The sequence below is a fragment of the Petromyzon marinus genome, unplaced genomic scaffold (genome assembly GCF_048934315.1).
Source record: "Petromyzon marinus isolate PM22_M1 ecotype Great Lakes invasive population unplaced genomic scaffold, UKy_Petmar_22M1.pri1.0 PM_G_Scaffold_108, whole genome shotgun sequence".
NCBI classification, from domain to species: domain Eukaryota; kingdom Metazoa; phylum Chordata; class Hyperoartia; order Petromyzontiformes; family Petromyzontidae; genus Petromyzon; species Petromyzon marinus.
This window is the reverse complement of record NW_027422660.1, coordinates 90667-108770: the sequence shown is the minus strand read 5'-3', so window position 1 is coordinate 108770 and position 18104 is coordinate 90667. Positions and strand designations below refer to the sequence as shown.

The following is an 18104-nucleotide window of genomic DNA, read 5'->3' as shown; positions in this document are numbered from 1 at the left end:
GCTGTGTTGTATTGGCTGTGCTGTGTTCGCTGCGTTAGCTGTGTTGTGTTCGCTGTGTTGGCTGTGCTGTGTTGGCTGTGTTGTGTTCGCTGTTGGCTGTGTTGTGTTCGCTGTGTTGGCTGTGTTGTGTTCGCTGTGTTGTATTGGCTGTGCTGTGTTCGCTGTGTTGGCTGCGCTGTGTTCGCTGTGTTGGCTGTGCTGTGTTCAGCTGATAAAGGCCGCACTACTGTAGTGATATCACGAGCCGATTATGATAATAAAATTAGAAATTTACTAGAGGAAAGTACCTACATTAAAATTAAACGAGATCCAACTAATACTTTAGAACGTAAGACCACTGCAATAATTGCAAATTCACTAATCCCTAAAAATGAGCAATACCTAATTAAGCCAAGGGCCTCAAAACCACCTAGACTCTATGGGCTACCAAAGATTCATAAAATCGGCATCCCATTACGACCCATAGTCAGTACAATTGGCTCTGCCACATATCAATTAGCAAAATATATAACCAAACAAATACTGCCCTACATCGGTAAGACATCTTCATTCATAAAAATTCAGAACATCTTGTGAATGTGATTAAAGATATTAAACTTACTCCTGATGATATTCTGGTAAGTTTTGATGTGATTTCTCTATTCACTAAGGTTCCAGTGGACGAATCGCTTAAATTACTTGATACACTAGTAAAGAATACCGGTTTACCAAAAGATATTCCGAAACTTGCTGGCCATTGTTTAAATAACACTTACTTCTTATGGAGAGGAGATTTCTTTAAACAAAAGGAAGGAGCAGAAATGGGTTCTCCTTTATCCCCTGCTATAGCAAATTTGTACATGGAAAACTTTGAAATAAGAGCACTTGCCTCGAGCACATTAAAACCATCTTTTTGGTTTAGGTATGTGGATGACACTTTGGTTGTCTGGCCACATGGTAGAGATACACTTAATGATTTTCTAAATCATCTCAATGCACAAAACCCGGCCATCCAGTTCACCATGGAAATGGAGGTGAATAACACACTCCCATTCCTAGATATTTTGCTTGGACATGGCCTAAACGGTAAAATAACACACAGTGTTTACAGAAAGCAAACGCACACTGATGCCTATCTGAATGCAGAATCACATCATCATCCAGCTCAGAAATCCTCTCTTATCAAGACGCTCATACATCGGGCTAAAACAGTGTCAGATGGTGAGAGTCTAGTGAGAGAGATTAAACACGTTAAAGACGCACTACGACAGAATGGCTACAATAATGCTCAAATTAACAGAGCACTGAATGCCAAATCACGATCGCAAAGCAATACTGCTGAAAGCGACCAGATTGTTAAAACAATAAAAAATCCATATATCTCAGGAGTAACTGACAAATTAGCCCGTGTTTTGCAAAAGCAAAACATTACAGTAAGATTTGGTACAGTACACAAAAATCAAAAACTAGTATCTTGCACTAAAGACGCATTACCTAAACTATCAACAGAAGGTGTATATCGGATTAATTGTTCATGTGGCAGCTGCTACATTGGGCAGACGGGACGTAACATCAGCGTAAGACTAAGAAAACATCAGAGAAATATTAAATTATCTCAAACACAACTGTCGGCAGTGGCAGAACATGCTTGTCAACAAGGACACTCAATTGCTTTTGACAATGTTGCAGTGGTGTGTAAAACTAATTATTACTGGCAAAGACTAATTAGAGAATCCATTGAAATTGAGAGGAACAAGAATAACTTTAATCGCTCTGACAGCTACCGGCTTAGTGCGGCCTGGAAGAGTATTATTAAATAATACACATTACATTTTGATTTAAAGAATTACTAATCTACAACTCATTACTAATCATAACCAATGACTGATTACTAATCGATTATATAATTACAATACCCCCCCTTCCGCCTCTAATCACTGCACCTGATATGAGTTAAGTGATGACGTCACCCTGCTGCTCTATATAAAACCGGGAGCAAGCGAGGGCTTTACCATTCTGGCGAATTGCCCGATGACGCTGGATGTATTTACCAGCGAAACGTCGTACTCAAACTGTAAATGTGGATTAACTCTTCAACACACCGGTGGGCTGAAGTAGTGATTTATTTGTCTTTTGTCAACGTGACACTTTTTTTTTGCTGATTGGCCATGTCGGGTGGTGGAGGGTTACGACACATTTATAAATAAACGCGATCTAACCCAAAAACCTTTATTATGAATAATATTGGTCGCGAAAGCCTACGTGTTAATCTGAGTCTCGTTATCGTTTTTCTTTTCTTACTTATAAAAGGCATTTTTTTTCTGTGTGTATGTCCGTCTGTCTCTGTGTGGACGCACACTTGCTCGCGAACCATGGAGTTTACTTTTAAAAAAAAGTAGCCGGGTACCACGCCGTAAGCCCCGTGGTGAGCCAGCGCCATTCCGTTTTCCCATCCGTAAACTTCAAATGTTGTTAAATTAATAATTTAGTGCTATTTTGCATTATTTAAGTATTTCCTTGCGCCGCTAAAGCTGCCCGGGGGATGCCCCTAGCAACGCTCGCGCGTCATCGGTGGAGGGTGGGGGGGGGATTTCTCATTCGCGTTCAAAATGGTTTTACTTAACTTGATTCCTCTGTTTGTCGTGGTCAAATCTTGTGATAAAAATTTCGTCCACTTCCCGTCGTCCAATAAATTCCACATTTCGCACATGGTACTCAGATCCGGTGACAATGCATGCCTGTATCAAAATCGGCATCAATTAATCAATTAATTGGCTCCCTTAAAGCGATTAACATTTTGTATGGACGCCTTATTATTCATATATATTTGTGTGCAGGTCAAAAACGCCGCGGTCCCTAAACTGTGGAATCGCCTCGCCTGCTCCGTGTGAACGAGTTACGGGCACCCTCACTCCACACAAACAAAAGTTGTACATTGAAGATTGATTTATAAAATAACCAATTAATTCAAGTAAGCGTTGATGTGTGAGCAGGCGCCGCATCATTGACGTACTTCTCGACGGTGAGTTGAACGAAGTTGTGACAAAAAAGTTATTAAACTTCATTCCTCTGTTTGATGTCGTGGTGTACGTATGTACGTACACAGTGTGTACGTACATACATACACACTGTGTACACACAATAATGTCCACGTTGTTGTTGCTGAGTTCACGCACCCAAGGGAGGGGGCAATGGAAAATGAATCTAAATCAACTTAAACTCCATCCCCGCTCTGTGACGTCACCACTCAGCATGACCTCATCGGCATGAAGTGCCAGCGGGAGGTGTGCCTCGCTAGTGACGTCATGTCACCAAGGTATTCACACTCCCCCAACCCCGTCCACAGCGCTCTTGAGCGTGACGTCACCTCCGCTTGGGTCACTGCCGAAATCAATCCAGTGCCAATCCTTATTTGGGCAAAGGTACGCCCAGTGACTGGCGGGTCATTAACATAATGTGTTCGTTAAAGCTGTCGGGTTCAGCAGCCACGCCCCATCCATCGACATATGGCCAGTTAACATTAACATAATTTATTCAGTTACGGAGCCGCTCTTTACAGGAGGGGCGTGTCTCTTACCCCGGAAGTGACGTTCTGTTACCTGCTTACACGCGTGACGTCACGAGGTAACAGGAGGCTGCCGATCCACGCTTGCACTGAAATCCGAGGTGAGAAATTCTCATGGTGGTGGTGGTTTCGATTTAAAGCTTTCGTGACTGCAATGATTCATCTTCTTTGGTTCTTTCGGTAAAGTCACGTAGAATGAGAATAAAATAATAAATTGATAAAATAAAATAACAATAATATTCTCACGACGTTTCGGCCACAACACAAGCGGCCTTCATCAGGTGAAGGGAGCGAGACTGTCTGGTAGGACAGCGCTGGAGTGAGAGAGCCACGTTCAGATCACGGCTTTTAAGCTGTGTGAGAGGAACAAAGAGCCTTGACGAAGGAATTAGCATAAAATTTAGCATTGAAATGGCTGAATGATTAGCTTGTGACTGGTCACAGAAATAGCTATGTTAAAAGTTAAAGCATACACATCCGCAGAGGCACCCATTGTTAAAAGGAATTAGCATAGAATTTAGCATTGAAATAGCTAAATTAAGGCATTCGCTTGTAACTGCTACAGAAATAGTTACGTTGAAGTCAGAGCATACACATTCACCGAGGCACTTAGTACAAATCAAAACAGGAGAATTTAGCATTGAAATAACTAGGCGAATTTAGCATGGAAATAACTGGGTGATTTGCTAGTGACTGGTCACAGAAATGACTACAAATCTGAGCTATTCACAGTACTATATAGTGAACCAATAAAAACTAAAATATAAATTACCTTCATGTTATCAATAAACTCTATATTCTCCAATCAGCTAAGCTACCAACCATAAGTCGTTATATAACACAATGCTATATGGCGAAAAAATGGGTGGATTCTTACCCTCAAATTTCCGTACCACGGATAGCTACGGGCCCCGTTCAGACGGACGAGTTCGTCCATGGTCGGAACAGAGGAGGGGGAGAGAGACAGCTGCGAAGCCCTAGTATACTCCATGTTGTAAACCATACCATTAACCGTGGTGTGAGAGGTATTAAGAGGCAATGCTGGCGAAAGAGCTGCGGTCTGAAGGTCATCGTAAAATTACAATTAATTAAGAACAGAAATGATTTAACACATCTTTCCAGTGGTTACTGGAAAGATGTGTTAAATCATTTCTGTATACTAGGGCTTCGCAGCTGTCTCTCTCCCCCTCCTCTGTTCCGACCATGGACGAACTCGTCCGTCTGAACGGGGCCCGTAGCTATCCGTGGTACGGAAATTTGAGGGTAAGAATCCACCCATTTTTTCGCCATATAGCATTGTGTTATATAACGACTTATGGTTGGTAGCTTATTTGATTGGAGAATATAGAGTTTATTGATAACATGAAGGTAATTTATATTTTAGTTTTTATTGGTTCACTATATAGTACTGTGAATAGCTCAGATTTGTAGTCATTTCTGTGACCAGTCACTAGCAAATCACCCAGTTATTTCCATGCTAAATTCGCCTAGTTATTTCAATGCTAAATTCTCCTGTTTTGATTTGTACTAAGTGCCTCGGTGAATGTGTATGCTCTGACTTCAACGTAACTATTTCTGTAGCAGTTACAAGCGAATGCCTTAATTTAGCTATTTCAATGCTAAATTCTATGCTAATTCCTTTTAACAATGGGTGCCTCTGCGGATGTGTATGCTTTAACTTTTAACATAGCTATTTCTGTGACCAGTCACAAGCTAATCATTCAGCCTTTTCAATGCTAAATTTTATGCTAATTCCTTCGTCAAGGCTCTTTGTTCCTCTCACACAGCTTAAAAGCCGTGATCTGAACGTGGCTCTCTCACTCCAGCGCTGTCCTACCAGACAGTCTCGCTCCCTTCACCTGATGAAGGCCGCTTGTGTTGTGGCCGAAACGTCGTGAGAATATTATTGTTATTTTATTTTATCAATTTATTATTTTATTCTCATTCTACGTGACTTTACCGAAAGAACCAAAGAAGGTGGTGGTGGTTGTTGTTGTTGTTTACCAAGGTAGAGCCTCTCTCTCGTAGGGATGTCAGTTGAGTAGCAGCGAGCATGGGAATCGATGTCCAGGTTGGAACTTTACAACGCGGGGCCTTGCCTCCTGCCCTCGCCTGATTGCATTTACTTTAATTATCTCGCTTAAGTTTAATTTGTCTTCACCCGGCTCGTCACTTTGTAACTTTGTTTTATTGTAAATATTCACGCAGTTTTTTATTTTCGTTCTTTTGTTACCAGGCCAAGCCCGCTTGAGCTGCTATACCGCTCTTGTTATCAGAAGCGACCTGCCCACAACAACACAAGGTGAGGCTTTGTCAACGTGTGTGAATGTTTTGACTTAAAACTTTCGTGACTGCAGGAATTAATATTCCTGGTTTATTCGGTAAAGTCACGTAGATAGAAAATAAAATAATACAAATAAATGAATTTTTTTTTTTAAATAAAGCAATAAACCCACGACGTTTCGATCGCAACACAAGTGGTCTTTATTTATTAAATTTAATCTGTTATCTTTATTTTCTATCTACGTGACTTTACTGAAAGAACCAACAATACGCGTGTCAATGTATCTATCGGTCAAAGACGCTAAGCGCGTGCCGCTGTTGACTCTGAATGTGTGGAGGGGAACACCTTCACCACGGGGAGAGAGAGACAGAGACACGGATAGCCTCGGCTATGTTGATTGATCCTCGATTCATTACTTGGTGGAGTGAGGAAGAATTAATGCTGAGCAGATGAAGGTGGCCAGGCATGGTTCTGGTCACACCACCACCTGTTTACTCATGGCAGTGTGTGACAGTGTCACATTTGTGTTTGAAGTAAAGTCTATTAACTCTGTTGAACACGAGGATATATAAAAACAATAGACGTCATGTCACCAAGGTATTCAACCCTCCCCCGTCCACCACGCTCTTGAGCGTGACGTCACCTCCGCCGATATCGTTCCAGTGGCAATCCTTATTTGGGCAAAGCTACGCCCAGTGACTGGTGGCTCATTAACATAATGTGTTCGTTAAAGCCGTCGCGAGTTTATTGCGACGGGTTCAGCGCCCACGCCCCCATCCCTCCACATATGGGCCGGCCTCATTAACATAATTTATTCAGTGGGAGAGCCGGGGGAAGTGACGTCATACTACGTCATACTACCTGCTGCCACCTGCGCTCTTGCATTGAAATCCGAGGTGAGAAATTCTCATCGTTGTAGTGGTGGTGGTCGTTTTGGTGGTTGTTGTTGTTTACCAAGGTAGAGCCTCTCTCTCTCGTAGGGATGTCAGTTGAGTAGCTCCTCCCCCCTCACTCTATCTCTCCTCCCTGGCTTCTCCCCCCTCTCTTACCTACGTAGCCTCTTATCACGGCAACCCTTTTGCCCACTTCAGCAATTGTCTCTTGCTGTGGCTGTCCCACCTGATGACGGACGCTTGTCGTGTTGCTAACGAAACGTCACGTGATTTAATTTATTTTATTTTCTACCTACCCACGTGATGACTTTACCAAAAGACCCAAAGAGCGGCCGTCAATCTTGACTTCAAGTCAAGATTTGACGGCCACTGCGTGGCGCGCTTTCAGATGCGCTCCAGCAGCCGTCTGGAACGCTCTTCCTTCTGACATTCATTAAGTCGCTGGAGCTATGCGCTTTTGAATGAAGATTTGACTACGGAACTACCTATCGTACCCTTTGGTTCTTTCGGTAAAAAAAACAAAAAAATAGATCACGACGTTCCGATCGCAGCAACAAGCGACCGTCTTCACAGTCACTTTACCGGAAGAACCAAAGAGCGTGGATCCCTGCAGTCACGAAAGCTTCAAATCAGGATTGACGACTTTGTGTGTTCAGTTTGTCGTCCTTCCCCAGCACCTCCGATGAGCACGGTTGGCTACGTACGGCGCGTAAGAAGTTCAACGTACGTACGCAATGAGGGGGTGCTTCTTTTATTCACACGCGGCACAGCGCGGGCCAACCTCATCTTCTCATTCTGAGCGCGGCGTCTCCGCCGGCCACACGCACGGTCGGTCACGCGGCGCCGTTCCACCCGTCCGCTTTCGGCTTCGCCGCTGGCCGGCGGCGTGCCGGGAAGGGCGGCGACGGAACCCCCGCAGGAGATCTTCCGCGCGCGGCCGCACGACGGAGAGAGACGACGGCGAGCGGCGACGCAGCCCGGGACCCAAGGCTCCACGCGCGAGCCCCGAGTCCTCCTCCGCCCACCGCTTCTGTCGCCGCAAAGTGCGGCTAGGCTCCGCCTCTGGCCACGCCCTATCGCGGAACCTTCCAGAGGGTTCCCGGCGAGCCCCGCCCATTTACCCTTGGCCTAGATACCTCTCCCTTTCGGATTGGATGTTGCTTTAGCGGTGCCTGTACCCGTGCTTCCGTTTTCTAACCAACAGGTGTCATCATGTCATTACATCACCCCCCCCCCACCCCCCCCCCGTAATAAAAAAACATGTAGCCTTCCTGGCTAATATCTTGTTTGGTTCTTTCGGTAAAGTCACCACGTAGAATGAGAATAAAATAATAAAATAAAACAATAAAATTCTCACGACGTTTCGGCCACGACACAAGTGGCCTTCTTCAGGTGAAAGGAACAAACCTGTCGGGACGACAGAGCTACAATAAATGACGGAGCTTCAATAATGAAGCTCTGAAGAAGGCCACCTGCATTGTGGCCGAAACGTCGTGAGAATTTTATTGTTTTATTTTATTATTTTATTCTCATTCTACGCGGTGACTTTACTGAAAGAACCAAAGAAGATGAATCCTTACAGTCACAAAAGGTTTAAATCGAAATTTTCCTGGCTAATACTCAAATAACAGGTAAGTGCGCTCATGTGCAGGATAACAACAACAACAACAATATCTATAAAAGCAGGACTCCAGTTATTTTCCTTAAAAAGGCAGAACAATCCGCAGGAACAACACCTAAAGACGAGGGAACAAGGAGCGAAGGGAACATTTACGAAAGGGAACAAGACTTAGGAAAACGAACAGAACAGAATTGAACAACAACCATAACCTCTCCGCCATTCCCAAACCAATACCCAAAATATGGAATCAACGGAATCGCAAGCATTTGGACCGAGTTAACCTCGACCAGAACTGAACAACAACAACAACCACAACCTCTCCGCCATTCCCCGACCAATACCCAGAATATGGAATCAACGGAATCGCAAGCATTTGGACCGAGTTAACCTCGGCCAGAACTGAACAACAACAACAACCACAACCTCTCCGCCATTCCCGAGCAAATACCCAGAATCAGGAGTCAACGGAATCGCAAGCGTTTGGACCGAGTTCGCGACGCCGAGTTCCGTTGACGGGGGACGGGTCTTCCGCCCCTGCTCGGGCGGTGCGCGTGCCACGAGAACGGCCGGAGACACACGGGGTGCAACGCAGGAGGCACGGGTGCAGCAGGAGGCACGGGTGCAGCAGGAGGCACGGGTGCAGCAGGCTCGGCGGCAGCAGCCACCTCCCTCGGTCCCGGCGAGGCTTCGATGCGACGGGCGGCACGGCGCGATCCTTCCGACGCACGCCGTCTGAACGCACACGCCATCCCCGGCTCGCCGGACGCACTGGACGCTGGCGGACCAATTTTCGGAGACGGGGGAAGAGGCAATCCGTGGCAGGACAAACGGCTTCGGCCGAGACGGACGGACGAACCAACGGCGAAGGCCCAGCCGGAAATGCGCAAACTGCGGCCGCTTAACCTCGGCCACTTCCACGGGCTCTTGCCGGGGGGCTGATGCAGCTTAGGGGACGTAACCAACCGGCACCCGCAGGCAACGTAACCATGCTCCGTCACCGATGGGCCATGCTAGCACGTGATCCCGTTTCCCCGCAATACGTGCATTACGCTTTGGTTCTATTCGGTAAAGTCACGTATTTTTACCTACGTGGTGACTTTACCGAATAGAACCAAAGAGTATGGATCCTTGCAGTCACGAAAGCTTCAAATCTAGAATACGTTCGTTGTTTCACCCGTGCTTTGGCGGCGTTAAATTTTGCCGCCTCCCGAGCCGTGGAAATGCATTGCGGGGTAATTTTCACATGCTCTGGGCAACTTGGATTTCCCCTTAGCCAGTGGCAAACCCAATTGGGCATCTACAGGGGGTACATTCTGCCTCCCATACATGAGAAAAAATGGTGAAAATCCCGTGGAAGTATGAGGGGCCATCCTATATGCAGCTAGTACACTCGGAACATGCAAATCCCAGTCCGTTTGCGCCGCGTCAATCGCCTGACAGAGCATGGAGGTCAGAGTTCTATTCAGGCGCTCCACCATCCCATCTGTCTGGGGGTGGTACGGCGACGTTTTAATTATCTTTGCACCTAAAGCGTCGCAAACCTCGCGCAGCAGTTTAGATGAGAAATTCAGAATTATCCTGTATATAAATCACAACAGTGTTTGTGTTCATCATCAAGTGCAGCAAACGATTTTCATCCACAGACGTCACTTATGCTCAGACGGCCTAAGCACAGCTCAATGGGGAACCAAATGAAGACGTGTATTTGTTATTGTGGCCATGCACTCTAAACTACGGACCACACAGTAAACCGCTGTGGTCTGCGCCCCTTCAACGCAGGAGAAATATCAAAACTAAACCACCTCTCTCCTGAAGCCCTCTCGCGAAGACCAGCAAGCCTCAGCGTCGGCATTTAGCTGCTGAGCACATCGCTGGTGCCGTCGCGCGCGAGAATGGAATTTCGGAATTGCTCGGATTTCGCACGATTCAGGAAAAATGACCCAAACACTCTCAGAAAGATCCTCAAAACTCGGGACGGACGGCAGCCAGGCGCGGTTCGTCCACCAGGGGGCGACAGGGGCGCTGACGAATGTAACTCCGGCCCCACGGGGTTCAAATTTGAGTGCGACAGCCACCGCAGTTGCCACAGCTCATCTGCAACGCGTCGTGAGACAAAGGCAAAGGCGCAGCTCTGCAACGTGTCGCTTGTGCCACGGCCCCCCGGGTGGGACGGACCTCCAACAGAAGATGCTGCGGTGAGCTCCTCTCGAGGGGCATCTGGGCCCTACACTTCCAAGCTATCCATCTGCTTGTTGAAATAGGCGAGAGTGCCCACACTTTACCCCACCACCACCACACGTGCGTCCTGACGATCGACTGCCCATTATGACTGCTTTGACTGCGATCACACCACAGACGCTTCCCAAAAGATCACGGCCGTGCGTCGTTTCTTCGGTATTGACGAGCAAAGCGAGCGGACGATACTGCGTCGCGAGGCAGTGAACCCCTTTCACCTTGCCTCGGCTGTGAAGCCCTTCCGTTTGATTTAATCTCGCACGACCTGAGGAATGCGAAATTAATTTCAGATTTGTTTCCACGAGGAACACATCGGTGGTGGTGGAGGGGTTTGTGATGCCGGCTGTCCAGGATTATAACTCATGCTGGGCGACCACTACGACACTGACGTTTAATGACCAAAACAATAAACATTTGATATAAAATACCCAACATGATATATGGGTGGTTGAGTGTCTGGGTGAGTGGGTGGGTGGGTAAGTTGTTGGGTGAGTGGGTGGGTGGATGAGTGAGTGGGTGGATGAGTCAGTGGGTGAGTCGCCGGGTGAGTTGGTGAGCGGACAAGTGAGTGGCTAGATGAGGATGCTAATCTATGGGTCTCTTTGTGAATCTACCCCTTACAAATTTGTCCTCCTTCCGTACCCCTCACATCATCTCCCACGTGGCAAGTCCGATAAGACTCGATCTATAATCTCAATGGCATTTTTATGTGTATATCCCTCTGATCTCTCCGGCCTTGCCCCATCCCTCCCCCATCGTCCCTGCCTCTCCCCCCCATCTCCCCCGCCTCTCTATCCCTCCTCTCTCTGTCTCTCCTCTCTGTGTCTCTCGCTCTGCCTTCGACCTGTCTCTCTCCACCCACCCCTCCCGCGACTTTCCTTCTGGCCCCCTCTCGCTCCCACCTGGCCCTGTCCGCGTCCTGCCTCTGCTCCTCCCTCTTGCCCTCGGCCCACCTCACTGCACGCTCTCCCCTCTGGGCGTCTTGATGTCCGTCATCTCTCCCTTCTTGCTCTTCCGTAATTTGAGGCTCCTCCTCTCTGCCCTGACTTCTTTTCCCTCCTCGCTCTCCTCTCCCTTCCCGCTCCATCGGAGCTCTTCGGTCGCTCTCCTCGTTCCCGAGCGACGGTGGCCGTGCGGGGAGCAAACCTGTAACGTCACAACCGTCACCGCCGTCAGCATCACCTCTAACACCGTCACCAACGCCATCAGCGTCACCAACGCCATCACCTCCAACACCGTCACCTCCGTCAGCACCATCAACAACAACAAGCGGCAGGCTACGTGCATATTCTTTGGATCTTTCGGTAAAGTCACGTAGATAAGTGACTTACCGTAAGACCCAAAGAATATGAATTCCTGCAGTCACAAAAGCTCTAAGTCACGGCTATAAGTGCACTTGAAGGTCACGTGAAGTGTCGAATGCCTGGTGCTGGCAGGAGGTCAAGGGACAGACCCAGGTGCCACGGGTCGACTCACTGAGCCTGCTGCCGCTCCTCTGCACTCCGTTGTTGCAGGAGGGCGACTGCCTCAAACTGCCCAGTAGCAGCGTCCTTCACGAGCCTCCTCCACTGACTCTGAAGATGGTCCACACAAACTCCACTCACTCATCTGTAGAACAGGGGGAGATCACACAAACTCCACTCACTCATCTGTAGAACAGGGGGAGATCACACAAACTCCACTCACTCATCTGTAGGACAGGGGGAGATCACACAAACTCCACTCACTCACTCACTTTGTAGAACAGAGTGAGATCATACAAACTCCACTCACTCAATCTGTAGAACAGGGGGAGATTATACAAACTCCATTCACTCACTCTGTAGAACAGGGGGAGATCACACAAACTCCACTCACTCATCTGTAGAACAGGGGGAGATCACACAAACTCCACTCACTCATCTGTAGAATAGGGGGAGATCACACACACTCCACTCACTCATCTGTAGGACAGGGGGAGATCACACAAACTCCACTCATCTGTAGAACAGGGGGAGATCACACAATCTCCACTCACTCATCTGTAGAACAGGGGGAGATCACACAAACTCCAGTCACTCATCTGCAGAACAGGGGGAGATCACACAAACTCCACTCACTCATCTGTAGAACAGGGGGAGATCACACAAACTCCACGCACTCATCTGAAGAACAGGGGGAGATCACACAAACTCCACTCACTCATCTGTAGAACAGGGGGAGATCACACAAACTCCACTCACTCATCTGTAGAACAGGGGGAGATCACACAAACTCCACTCACTCTGTAGAACAGGGGGAGATCACACAAACTCCACTCACTCATCTGTAGAACAGGGGGAGATCACACAAACTCCACTCACTCATCTGTAGAATAGGGGGAGATCACACACACTCCACTCACTCATCTGTAGGACAGGGGGAGATCACACAAACTCCACTCATCTGTAGAACAGGGGGAGATCACACAATCTCCACTCACTCATCTGTAGAACAGGGGGAGATCACACAAACTCCAGTCACTCATCTGCAGAACAGGGGGAGATCACACAAACTCCACTCACTCATCTGTAGAACAGGGGGAGATCACACAAACTCCACGCACTCATCTGAAGAACAGGGGGAGATCACACAAACTCCACTCACTCATCTGTAGAACAGGGGGAGATCACACAAACTCCACTCACTCATCTGTAGAACAGGGGGAGATCACACAAACTCCACTCACTCTGTAGAACAGGGGGAGATCACACAAACTCCACTCACTCATCTGTAGAATAGGGGGAGATCACACACACTCCACTCACTCATCTGTAGGACAGGGGGAGATCACACAAACTCCACTCATCTGTAGGACAGGGGGAGATCACACAAACTCCACTCACTCACTTTGTAGAACAGAGTGAGATCACACACACTCCACTCACTCATCTGTAGGACAGGGGGAGATCACACAAACTCCACTCATCTGTAGAACAGGGGGAGATCACACAATCTCCACTCACTCATCTGTAGAACAGGGGGAGATCACACAAACTCCACTCACTCATCTGTAGAACAGGGGGAGATCACACAAACTCCACTCACTCTGTAGAACAGGGGGAGATCACACAAACTCCACTCACTCACTCTGTAGAACAGGGGGAGATCACACAAACTCCACTCACTCATCTGTAGAACAGGGGGAGATCACACAAACTCCACTCACTCTGTAGAACAGGGGGAGATCACACAAACTCCACTCACTCACTCTGTAGAACAGGGGGAGATCACACAAACTCTACTCACTCATCTGTAGAACAGGGGGAGATCACACAAACTCCACTCACTCATATGTAAAACAGGGGGAGATCATACAAACTCCACTCACTCATCTGTAGAATAGGGGGAGATCACACAAACTCCACTCACTCATCTGTAGAACAGGGGGAGATCACACAAACTCCACTCACTCATCTGTAGAACAGGGGGAGATCACACAAACTCCAGTCACTCATCTGTAGAACAGGGGGAGATCACACAAACTCCACTCACTCACTCTGCAGAACAGGGGGAGATCACACAAACTCCACTCACTCATCTGTAGAACAGGGGGAAATCGCGCAAACTCCACTCACTCATCTGTAGAACAGGGGGAGATCACACAAACTCCACTCACTCATCTGTAGACCAGGGGGAGATCACACAAACTCCACTCACTCATCTGTAGAACAGGGGGAGATCACACAAACTCCACTCACTCATCTGTAGAACAGGGGGAGATCACACAAACTCCAGTCACTCATCTGTAGAACAGGGGGAGATCACACAAACTCCACTCACTCACTCTGCAGAACAGGGGGAGATCACACAAACTCCACTCACTCACTCTGTAGAACAGGGGGAGATCACACAAACTCCAGTCACTCATCTGTAGAACAGGGGGAGATCATACAAACTCCACTCACTCATCTGTAGAACAGGGGGAGATCATACAAACTCCATTCACTCATCTGTAGAACAGGGGGAGATCATACAAACTCCACTCACTCATCTGTAGAACAGGGGGAGATCATACAAACTCCATTCACTCATCTATAGAACAGGGGGAGATCATACAAACTCCACTCACTCATCTGTAGAACAGGGGGAGATCACACAAACTCCACTCACTCACTCTGTAGAACAGGGGGAGATCACACAAACTCCACTCACTCACTCTGTAGAACAGGGGGAGATCACACAAACTCCACTCACTCTGTAGGACAGGGGGAGATCACACAAACTCCACTCACTCTGTAGAACAGGGGGAGATCACACAAACTCCACTCTGTAGAACAGGGGGAGATCACACAAACTCCACTCACTCACTCTGTAGAACAGGGGGAGAATCACACAAACTCCACTCACTCATGTGTAGAACAGGGGGAGATCACACAAACTCCACTCACTCTGTAGGACAGGGGGAGATCACACAAACGCCACTCACTCATCTTTAGAAGAGGGGGAGATCACACAAACTCCACTCATCTGTAGAACAGGGGGAGATCACACAAACTCCAGTCACTCATCTGTAGAACAGGGGGAGATCACACAAACTCCACTCACATCAGCTAAGCCACGGATTATTAAATGCGAATTATAACTATCATTTGCATTATCAGCTGCTGTGTTGACCAACTATTCGAGCGAAACCATCAATAAAACGCAGACACACACCACACACACAGTCACACACCACAACAACAACAACCGCCATTCGCCACTAAGTGGCGGTGACATCACCACGACGCTTGTGCCAGGCTATGTGCACCCTGAGGCCACGTGAAGTGTCGAATGCCCGCTGGCAGGAGGTCACGGGGCAGACCCACACACAGTCACACACCACACACAGTCAGACACACACCACACACACACCACACACAGTCACACACCACACACACACAGTCACACACCACACACACACAGTTACACACACCACAGACACATCACACACACCACACACACCACAGAAACATCACACAGTTACACACCACATACACAGTCACACATCACACACACACCACACACAGTCACACACCACACACAGTCACACACACCACAGACACATCACACACACCACACACAGTCACACACCACACACACACAGTCACACGCCACACACACAGTCACACACACCACACACACACCACACACAGTCACACACCACACACACAGTCACACACATCACACACACACCACAGACACATCACACATACACACCACACACACACCACACACAGTCACACACCACACACACAGTCACACACATCACACACACACCACAGACACATCACACACATACACCACACACACACCACACACAGTCACATCACACACACCACACACAGACACACACCACACACACAGACACCACACACACAGTCACACACACCACACACACAGTCACACACACACCCCACACATACACCACACACACACACCACACACAGACACCACACACACTCACAGACACCACACACACACCACACACACACCACACACACACAGACCACACACACAGTCACACACACAGTCACACACACACCACACACACACACACACCACAAACACCACACACACATCACACACACACCACAGACACATCACACACACACCACACCACACACACACCACACACACACTACACACACACCACACACAGTCACACACACCACACACACACACCACACACACACAGTCACACACACCACACACACACCACACACACACACACAGTCACACACACACCACACACACACCACACACACACACCACACACACAGTCACACACACACCACACACACAGTCACACACACACCACACACACACCACACACCACACACATCACACCACACACACCACACACACAGTCACCGACCAGTTCTAGGCCCGCCCCAGGCTCAATCCACGTGGGTGACCCACTCGGCCCCCACACTCACCCCCAGCGAGGCGTCTTTGTCCTTGGGTGTGCACACGTGGAACGGCGCCTCTACTGCTGCTGTTGTTTCTGCTGTTGTCGTTGTTGTTTCTGCTGTTGTGGTTGTTGTTTCTGCTGTTGTTGTTATCGTTGCTGTTATACCTCCCAGCGGGTTGATTGTCTCACGTGTCACGTGCCCTTCAAGACTCGCGGGCCATCTTCCGGAAGACTCTTCCAGCCGTCTCAAGCGTGGCGCGGGACGTCTTCCGGAAGACTCTTCCGGCCGTCTCACGCGTGGCGCGGGACGTCTTCTGGAAGACTCTTCCGGCCGTCTCAAGCGTGGCGCGGGACATCTTCCGGAAGACTCTTCCGGCCGTCTCACGCGTGGCGCGGTACATCTTCCGGAAGACTCTGCCGCCCTGCGAATGCGTCACGTGATCACAGCCGCGCGCAGTCGCCTGTCCGTGTTAGCGGCACGGAACGTCGGACCTCCTGCACTCCACAAGAGGACATTGTTTCGTGTATAAACACACCACGACGGTGAGTGGGTGGGTGGGTGGCTGAGTGAGTGAGGGGGTGAGTGAGGGGGTGAGTGAGTGAGGGGGTTGGTGAGGGGGTGAGTGAGGGGGTGAGTGAGTGAGGGGGTGAGGGGGTTGGTGAGGGGGTGAGTGAGGGGATGAGGGGGTGAGTGAGTGAGGGGGTGAGTGAGTGAGGGGGTGAGTGAGTGAGGGGGTTGGTGAGGGGGTGAGTGAGGGGATGAGGGGGTGAGTGAGTGAGGGGGTTTGTGAGGGGGTGAGTGAGTGAGGGGGTTGGTGAGGGGGTGAGTGAGGGGGTGAGGGGGTGAGTGAGGGGGTAGGTGAGGGGGTGAGTGAGGGGGTTGGTGAGGGGGTTGGTGAGGGGGTGAGTGAGGGGGTGAGGGGGTGAGTGAGGGGGTAGGTGAGGGGGTGAGTGAGGGGGTTGGTGAGGGGGTTGGTGAGGGGGTGAGTGAGGGGGTGAGTGAGTGAGGGGATTGGTGAGGGGGTGAGTGAGGGGGTAGGTGAGGGGGTGAGTGAGGGGGTTGGTGAGGGGGTTCGTGAGGGGGTGAGTGAGTGAGGGGATTGGTGAGGGGGTGAGTGAGGGGGTGAGTGAGGGGGTGACTGAGGGGGTTGGTGAGGGGGTGAGTGAGGGGGTTGGTGAGGGGGTGAGTGAGTGAGGGGATTGGTGAGGGGGTGAGTGAGGGGGTGAGTGAGGGGTGGGTGAGTGAGGGGGTGAGTAAGGGGGTTGGTGAGGGGGTGAGTGAGTGAGGGGATTGCTGAGGGGGTGAGTGAGTGAGGGGATTGGTGAAGGGGTGAGTGAGGGGGTGAGTGAGGGGGTGAGTGAGGGGGTTGGTGAGGGGGTGAGTGAGGGGGTTGGTGAGGGGGTTGGTGAGGGGGTGAGTGAGTGAGGGGATTGGTGAGGGGGTGAGTGAGGGGGTGAGTGAGGGGGTGACTTAGGGGGTTGGTGAGGGGGTGAGTGAGGGGGTTGGTGAGGGGGTGAGTGAGGGGGTTGGTGAGGGGGTGAGTGAGTGAGGGGGTGAGTGAGTGAGGGGGTTGGTGAGGGGGTTGGTGAGGGGGTGAGTGAGTGAGGGGATT

General features: G+C 49.3%; 1 long non-coding RNA gene across 2 annotated transcripts; it reads right to left on the bottom strand.

The window, feature by feature from the left end:
- Positions 1 to 7456: 7456 nt before the first annotated feature.
- Positions 7457 to 16695, bottom strand: LOC142908875 (uncharacterized). Of its 2 annotated transcripts, XR_012932019.1 has the most exons (4): positions 16517 to 16695; positions 12054 to 12185; positions 11531 to 11723; positions 7457 to 9117 (listed from the first exon to the last, which is right to left on the bottom strand). It is a non-coding gene; the product is annotated as an uncharacterized LOC142908875 (long non-coding RNA). The 2 variants fall into 2 exon arrangements; XR_012932018.1 differs by lacking the exon at positions 7457 to 9117 and having other exon boundaries at positions 11369 to 11723; positions 16517 to 16694.
- Positions 16696 to 18104: the final 1409 nt, after the last annotated feature.